Genomic DNA, 8,393 nt, shown 5'->3' with positions numbered 1-8,393 from the left:
AGCTCACTTATCCCAAATAAGCCTACCCTTTAAATCACCCTTGTTAGCCACTTTGAGCCTTTTAATTCCCTTCTGTTCTATTTTACCACATCACTAGCCTTAAGCAGAAAAACAAAAATAATATCCCAATTGAATCTTTGGTTAGCTTAAGATAGAGATTGTGCATCAACTAAGTGTGGGGAAATTGTGGGAACATGGGTTAATAAGGGAATGTATCATGTTTCTAATTTAATTGAATATTGGGAATTTGGGAACCTACTCATAAAAAAACTAAAATAGAAAAATAATAGAAAATCCATGTGCATTGATAAGATATGTTTATTTCTCTACAAAAAAAAGAGAGAGAAAAAGAAAATATATATATATATATAATATAATATAATATAATATAAGTAAATAAATAAGGGGACAAAATTACCCCAATATTAAGTTTAATAAAAGATCAATGCACATGTGATAAAAATTAAAGAAAATTTGGTACATGAGTATGGAAATTATACAAAGTGGGAATTATGGGTAGCTAGGCATGAATTTAAAAGTATATAGAGTATATGTATATTAGGTGAGAGCTTAGGTTAATTAAAGATTCAATTTATAAAGCTCACTTAGCCATATATATACCTTTACCCTTACCTTAGCCCCATTACAACCTTGAAAAAAGACCTCATGATGTTTGCATTGGTATATTAAATTTTGTTGATTGGTTAGATGAAGAACAAAGTTTTAGAAAGCATGATTAGAGAAGACTAGAGTGAATTACCCTATACACTTGAGAGATTAGAGTGATATACACTTGACACTTCCAGTGAGGGTTCAACGCTTAAATTCTATGTTCCCTGCTTTCATGAGCTGTCTTCTTACAAGTTCACTTGCTTTTTATTGTATGATTTGAATTAGTGGAAATTGGTTTGCATTTGTCTTGGAGAACTTATTTACTCTTAACCAAGTAAGTAAAAGCATTTTGCATGTAGTTGCATTCATATAGATAGGTTGCATTTCATACATCCTATCATTCCTCTTCATCTTTATAGTTCTCTTAAGCTTAGCATGAGGACATGCTAGTGTTTAAGTGTGGGGAGGTTGATAAACCACTATTTTATGGTTTATCTTGTGCTCAATTGAGTGGTTTCTATCTACTCTTTACCCACTTATTCATACTATTTGCATGGTTTTACATTTGCCTTCCTAATTATGTGCTTTGATTGAAAACATGCTTCTTTGATCTTATATTTGCTTATTATTAATCCTCTCTTATTACCATTAGATGCCTTGATATGTGTGTTAAGTGTTTTCAGATATTATAAGGCAAGGATGGCTTGGAGGATGGGAAGAAAGCATGCAAAAGTGGAAGGAATGCAAGAAGTTGGAGAAATTGCTAAGCTGTCCAGCCTGACCTCTCTGCACTCAAACGGCTATAACTTTAGCTACAGAGGTCCAAACAACGCGGTTCCAGTTGTGTTGGAAAGCTAACGTCCGGGGCTTCGATTTGATATATAATATGCTATAGTTCCTCTGACGCTAGGCGACGAGATCACGTGATCCATGCGGCCGCGTCGCAGTGACGGAAATCCAGCGTGGCAAAATTCGAAACCAGCGAATTCTGGACTGTTTTTGACCCAGTTTGCGGCTCAGAAAACACAGATTAGAGGCTATAAAGTGGGGGAATACATCCATTCATGGGAAGCTCTCATATTTACAATTTTAGGAATAGATGTAGTTTTTAGAGAGAGAGGTTCTCTCCTCTCTCTTAGGATTAGGATTTAGGATTTCTCTTAGTTTTAGGAGTGACTCTCAATCCCAGGTTCTTTATTTTTATTTATTTTTTCAATTTAATTTATGAAAATTTATGCCAGATTTAATTTCTTTTGTTAATACAATTCGAGGTATTTTCAGATTTAAGATTGCTTTGCTTATATTGATGCTTTTAATTTAATTTAGATATTTTTCTCCCTTTTGGCTTTGGTCAAGTGATTGGTAGTACTTGAGTTATCAAACTCAGCAAGTAATTGAAATTGGCAGATTTTGCTTTAGCTAGGATTGCTCTAACACTAGTCTCTCCACAGGAGTTGACTAGGACTTGAGAATCAAGCTAATCAGTCCACTTAACCTTCCTTTGTTTAATAAAGGCTGACCAAGTGGGATTAAAACCCAATTCTCTTCACACTTGATAAGGATAACTAGGATAGGAATTCCAATTCTTATACCTTGCTAAGAGATTTTATTATTATTATTTTATTTTACTTGTCATATAACATATTCCCACCTTACTTCCTAATAAACCCCAATTTACAAACTCATAACCAATAATAAGAACATACTTCCCTGCAATTCCTTGAGAAGACGACCCGAGGTTTAAATACTCGGTTATCAATTTTAAAAGGGGTTTGTTACTTGTGACAATCAAAACGTTTGTACGAAGGGATTTTTGTTGGTTTAGAGACTATATCTACAACGCGACTGTTTTTATGATATTTTTTACTAGCAAAAATCCTAACGTCAACTGGTAAAGGAGGAAGGTGCAATATGGGCTTGGATTCTACAGGCCATTTACTATCCAAATTGTAGCTTTTGGGAAGCGGGAAGAGGAGGCAACGCATCATGGATTTGGAGGTGTATGTTGGAGGGTAGAGATTTTCTCAGAAGGAAGGGAAGGTGGAGTGTAGGAAGGGGAGCAGGGATAGATATTTGGGAAGATAATTGGGTGGTAGGAATAGGCAAGTTGAGGAGAGTCGGAGAAAATCAGCATAGAAGAGTGAACGAGCTAGTAAGAGAGGGCGAAGGCTGGGACTTAGACAAAATTCGGGATATTTTTCAGGATAATGAGACTGATCTGATAACAAGAACGCCCATTAGTTTGATTAACAAGAAGGACCATTTTGTTTGGCCATATACGAATGACGGACAGTATTCAGTCAGATCTGGATATTAGGCAGCGAAGGAGGAGAAAGATACAAGGGAAGTCACAATACTCGGAAAAGCTTCAACAAGTTAGAATTCAAAGGAGGTATGGGGGAGGATCTGGAGACTACCAGTACTGGAGAAGGTTAAAATGTTTCTATGGAAAGCAGTGCATGGAATTCTGCCAGTGAACGCGAATTTATATCAGCACAAAAGTGCTCACACTCCCAAGTACAGCATATGTCATGAACAAGATGAAACAATAGAACATGTATTGCTATTATGCCCGTGGACTAGAGCGGTATGATTTAGATCTAGTATTCAAATCGTGCCTACGGATTATGATGTGAAATCTTTTGAAAAATGGTTGATGAGCACTATTGACAAAATCAAGAGTCTGGCAGGAAATGAACAAGACAAAGTTTTGTGCAAATTAAGATGTGTTTGTTGGTGCATTTGGAAAGCTAGGAACCAGCACATATTCCAACAAACAAAACTCAATCCACAAAATACAATAATCCATTCAGAATAGATTATAGCAGAATATCATAATGCAACAAAATACCTCAACAAAGATAAGAGAGCTATGGCAGATAGGATTGGAGAGAGTCGAAGAATTACCTGGAGGCCTCCTCCTCGCAACAAGGTGAAAGTAAACATAGACGCGGCTTTTCAAAGGGAGACAGGAATCGCAGCATCAGCAGCAGTGATAAGGGACTGGCAAGGAAAAATCATTACCGGAACTTCATCAAAATTCAAGTCAACATCAGCCTTAGCAGCTGAAGCACAAGCATATAGAGAAGCTCTTATTCTCACAAAAAATTTACAGATAAGGAACTGCATAATTGAATCAGATTGTTTACCTCTGGTTCAAGCGATCAAGGCTAGAACGCCCTTAGCTGAAGCAGATGCAATCATCAGGGACATTCTGCAACTGCTGGAAGAGGCTCCGGATGTGGGAGCTACTTGGACTCCACGAGAAGGCAACTCCTTAGCTCACCAACTGGCAGCGATGGCAGCAGTAAATCAGCTACAGAGGCAGTGGACAGTTACTCCGTCTGTACAGGTCAGGAATATTATCATAACAGAAGCAGGATTCGTAATTCTACAGAACAATCTACGCAACCGAACTCAAGAAAATCAGGTTTCAATTTCAACTAACCTTCAAGGAAATCAAAGTGACGAAGGATTACCTAGGAGTGTGGAAATGGAAACCTGGAATAGCCATGCAACTCAGGGGGAACGGCGACTTCAGCACCCGATCTTACCTCGGTAGATGAGAGCCATTAGCAGGGACACTATACACATCAGAAATAGACCAAACAGAGGAAGCGATGCCACATTTAATCAGGGGCAGAATAGCTCTCAGCAAAGGGGTAGCAGTGGACACATTGCGGTGGTGAGCTTTGCAATCTCAGGACGTTGTCAAGGGCACCAGGGGGAGCTTCAGCGAGGGAGGCAAGTCGCGCCGGTAGAGTACAGCACGCTCAAATCAAACGGCAGACGAACCGAAGCAGGTGACATAGCTCTGGAGGACACACAGCAGCTTCCTGATCTTCGCTCGCAGGTTCGGTGATGATGGCGGGTCAACGGCGCCTTACACAAGGTGGAATGATGATTAGAAGGTATAACATTTATCATAATCCTAATACCTCTTAGATAATAACTAATTTGATCGGTGGAGTTTCTTACAAGTGCCACCTCCATCTGGCTCGAAGATTGTGATTGATTAAAATCAACCCAGGTAATTATTACTGAACATTGGTGCATTTTCTATGGACTTAATTAGCTTCCACTTAATGAAATCTACAACCCAAATTATCCTATCTATATCGCCAAGTATGGTTGGTAACCTTCAGAATCAAGTATTGAATCTCTCAGAAGGCATGGTAGAAAGCTTGCATCCTGTAGACAATACCTTGAGAAAATGGGTAGACAAGGAAGAGAGAATCAGCAAGTTGGAATAGGCCCTTACAACTTTCTTCCAAAAATAGCACTATAAGTTTTAAATCAAATCAGAAGTCACCTGTAACTGTAAGGTGGAGGAAAATACCTGAAAGCTGGAAAATTTAAAGGTTTAAACTAAATTAAAAGGTTCAGTAAATTGAAAGAAAAAGTTTAATTTTGTTTTGATTTACTAATGCATAGTGAAGGGATTGGAGGTCAAACAAAGGAGATGCTACTACAAGAAAAATTACTTTTAGCGGTCATTTATTTTATTTTTAGCGGCAATAAAAATAGTCACTAATACATTTACCAGCAATTAGACATTAGCCGTATTATGCTTTGTCGCTAAAAGGTTTTACTGGCAATTATAACATTTCTTGGTAAAAACCGTTTTAATGGCCGCAAAAAGTATATAACTTTAGCGGCCATTTTCTTGGCAATTTATATGGCCACCAAAAGTAATTCTAAGATTGCAATGTTATTCACTTTTAGTGGCCATTACTATTGCCGCCAAAACCCATTTTACCGGCAATTTATATGGCCACAAAAAATAATTCTAAAATTGTAATATTATTCACTTTTAGTTGCCATTACTATTGCCCTAAAATCTTAAGACTTTTTTTAGTTATATTATACTCATTTTCTTAGAAGCAATGAATTATCTTTTTTTCTAGAATCCAATATATATTTTTGCCAACAATAATTATTATGCATAATATAAATATACTGAAATTAATTATTACAAAATGAGATATTTCATTAAACTCAAAATATTGATACACAAATTTCTCTTGAAAAGTAATAAATTATGTTACAAATCTAAACAACAAAAAAATACTACAAGCTTTTATAGTTTCTTAAGATCTATATTTAAATGAAATACATATAAAACCCAGCAGTGAGAATATTCAGCTAGACCCTCAAAATATGCTGGCGAAACACGAGTGGCATTAAAAACCAAACAGGCTGTAGCAAGTGGGACAAGTAACGATTGTCTCGGTGTCCCATTCCTACACTAGTATAAAGAAATATTTCATTAATCATGAATGTGGCATTAAATAAGAAATTTATCAATGTGCAGGTTACCTACTGAATAAGCATAGGAAAAATTCAATATTAATGATGCACTTAACTACCTAAGGACCTTAATGATCAAATTTTGAAATTAAGAACTATTGAATAAACATTATTCATTACCTCGTAGAGAAGCATGAGCAGATGGTACCAATCGGTGCCATAGGGTAATATGTCAGCTTCAAATTTTCAGATAAATACTTGAGCAAATGAATCAGCAAAAAAAAATAAGGCGAAAAAAATAAAAAAGGGGTAAAAAACTAAACTTGATGTAGTGGCAAGTGGCAAGTACTAATTGAGACATGATTGAAGAGTAAGTAACCGACCAAAGTTAAGATTATAGTTACTAGAAATAAATGAAGAATAGGAGTGTTGAAAGAAGGGTAACCTGTTGAGTCCTAATTCTCCGTTGCCTTTCAAAGGCACGTTTTTCTAAGGAAGACTTGAGAGATGTCTCCAGCTCAAGAATCTTGGACTTCAAACCCTTACATTTTCTACTTAAGACATATGCTAATAGAACATGGGCAGGTACAAAGCTTCAAACTTTTAGTAAATACTCATAAAAAATAAATAAATAAACAATTAAAGAGAACATGGGAAAAGTAGTTCTGTGTGTAGCATACCAGAGATTGCAGTGGAGAAGGAAATAGCAGCGAATATTATTGTTAAGGTTATGCTTAATCTCTTTCCAACCATTTTTAGCTTCTGAAATGGTACCTCCTCCCAAGTCCCAATCCCGTTATGCAATTACAATCATTAGTTTCTGTTCTCGACTACCTGACCCAGGCCAAGAGACAGCGAAGCTTGGTTTGGTTGCTTCACTAAATTTGCTATTTAGGTCGGACTCGGTTCATTCTAATCCAGTGACCCATTTGTTTTAAAAAAATATAAATAAAAACTTATCAATAAACAAATAGAGAGAGAGAGAGAGAGAGAGAGAGAGAGAGAGAGAGAGAGAGAGAGAAACTAGTGTACTTGAGTTTACTGTGATTAGTATCTGGATGAGAAAGGAGAGCTTCAAAGTGCAATGGTATCTGAACTATGAAGTTGATGCATTCTGTTTTGCTACACTGCGTAACACGTTGCACCTGTAACAAAATCATTCTATTTATGAACATTCTATTTTCATAAATTATGAACTAGTTTCATAAATTTTTATTCAAATTTCATAAATTCTTTTATTTATGAACATTCCTCCTCTTCATAAACATGACTCCAATTATATAGAAGCTGCAGATCACATAATGTTCAAAGTTTAATTAGGGAGATGATTGAAAGTGCCCGCACTCAATCATAGCTTTTATCAACTTTGAGACATAACTTTATTACACCTTCAATTGAATGAGTTCCTTGAAATGAAGCCTTGTTGTCTGATTTTATTCAACCAAATGCCAAAAGTTACATTATTGAGCAAACTTGATCTTATAATGTAAGCATGAAGACTCATGAAAATTGTTACTGTTAGTACCTTCCTCTTTATTTTACTGCAATTTTTGTTTTTTGTTTTCTCATTTAAGAAATATGATTTTGTTCTGTTTTAACCAGAAATAGAAATGACTCACTTTCATTCCCTCTCAATACCACAAATCAACTATCATATTGACACTACATTAGAGATCATTTTCTTGTTTGGCATGCTGAGATTCGATCAAAAGAAGACAGAGTATTAAATGAAAGTTCAAAAGATGCCTATAAATAACGAATTTTCCTAGAAAAATATTTAATTGACTATATATGCATATAGTCAAAATTTTGCAATTTATAGTATTTGCTCACTGATTATCCTTTTAAAAGAAATTATAAGAAGCCATATTCATGTAAACTTGTGGTGAGACAATTACCCCATTATCGAAGATAGCGTCTCCAGTGAATGAAGCTCCATCACAATATATCAGCTTAACACGGTTCCAATTGTAGAAGTTTAGTACACCAATCCATGACATAATTAATATTAATTAACAAAAAATGTGAAAAAAAATCATATTTTATATTTTATCCACTTAAATAATTAAGATTAAAAGCATGCCATTTCTAGTGTCTACCAACTGAGGTGAAGCTAATGACGAAAGAATCGTGATTGGTAAGTAAAAAGCCATAAAAACAAAACAAAATCATGATTTCAAAACAAGAAAACAAGCATACGAATAGTTTATTTAAGTTTTGAATCAAATACAAACCAAGCGTCCCTGCTACCATAGAAAGTGAAATATGGCTTGTATGCTGTGAACATAGTAGTTTACAATAATAACTTATCTTTTTATTTGATTTTCAAATCAGTATTTAATATAGTTTTAAATGACACAATTAAAAATTGGAAATATAATTATAAATGACCAATATTAAGTTATTATTGTAATTAAGAAAAGCTACAATACTAATATTATAATAGTAAGCCAATGATTCTTTTGCAAATAAAAAATTTTAATTGTGTTGGACAAAGAAACTATGGACTAAAGTAAATACCACCGAAGAGA

At 35.1% G+C, this 8,393-nt stretch overlaps 2 long non-coding RNA genes across 3 annotated transcripts; both read right to left on the bottom strand.

The window, feature by feature from the left end:
* Positions 3,831 to 4,402, bottom strand: LOC110265660. Its single transcript, XR_002351852.1, has 2 exons — positions 4,092 to 4,402; positions 3,831 to 3,956 (listed from the first exon to the last, which is right to left on the bottom strand). It is a non-coding gene; the product is annotated as an uncharacterized LOC110265660 (long non-coding RNA).
* Positions 5,594 to 8,132, bottom strand: LOC110265989. 2 transcript variants are annotated; one of them, XR_002352750.1, is made up of 3 exons: positions 7,761 to 8,132; positions 6,543 to 7,007; positions 5,594 to 6,429 (listed from the first exon to the last, which is right to left on the bottom strand). It is a non-coding gene; the product is annotated as an uncharacterized LOC110265989 (long non-coding RNA). The 2 variants fall into 2 exon arrangements; XR_002352751.1 differs by having other exon boundaries at positions 5,594 to 6,774; positions 6,895 to 7,007.

The sequence above is a fragment of the Arachis ipaensis genome, chromosome B08 (genome assembly GCF_000816755.2).
Source record: "Arachis ipaensis cultivar K30076 chromosome B08, Araip1.1, whole genome shotgun sequence".
NCBI classification, from domain to species: domain Eukaryota; kingdom Viridiplantae; phylum Streptophyta; class Magnoliopsida; order Fabales; family Fabaceae; genus Arachis; species Arachis ipaensis.
The sequence above is the reverse complement of the archived record's forward strand: the minus strand, read 5'-3'. Positions and strand labels throughout refer to the sequence as shown.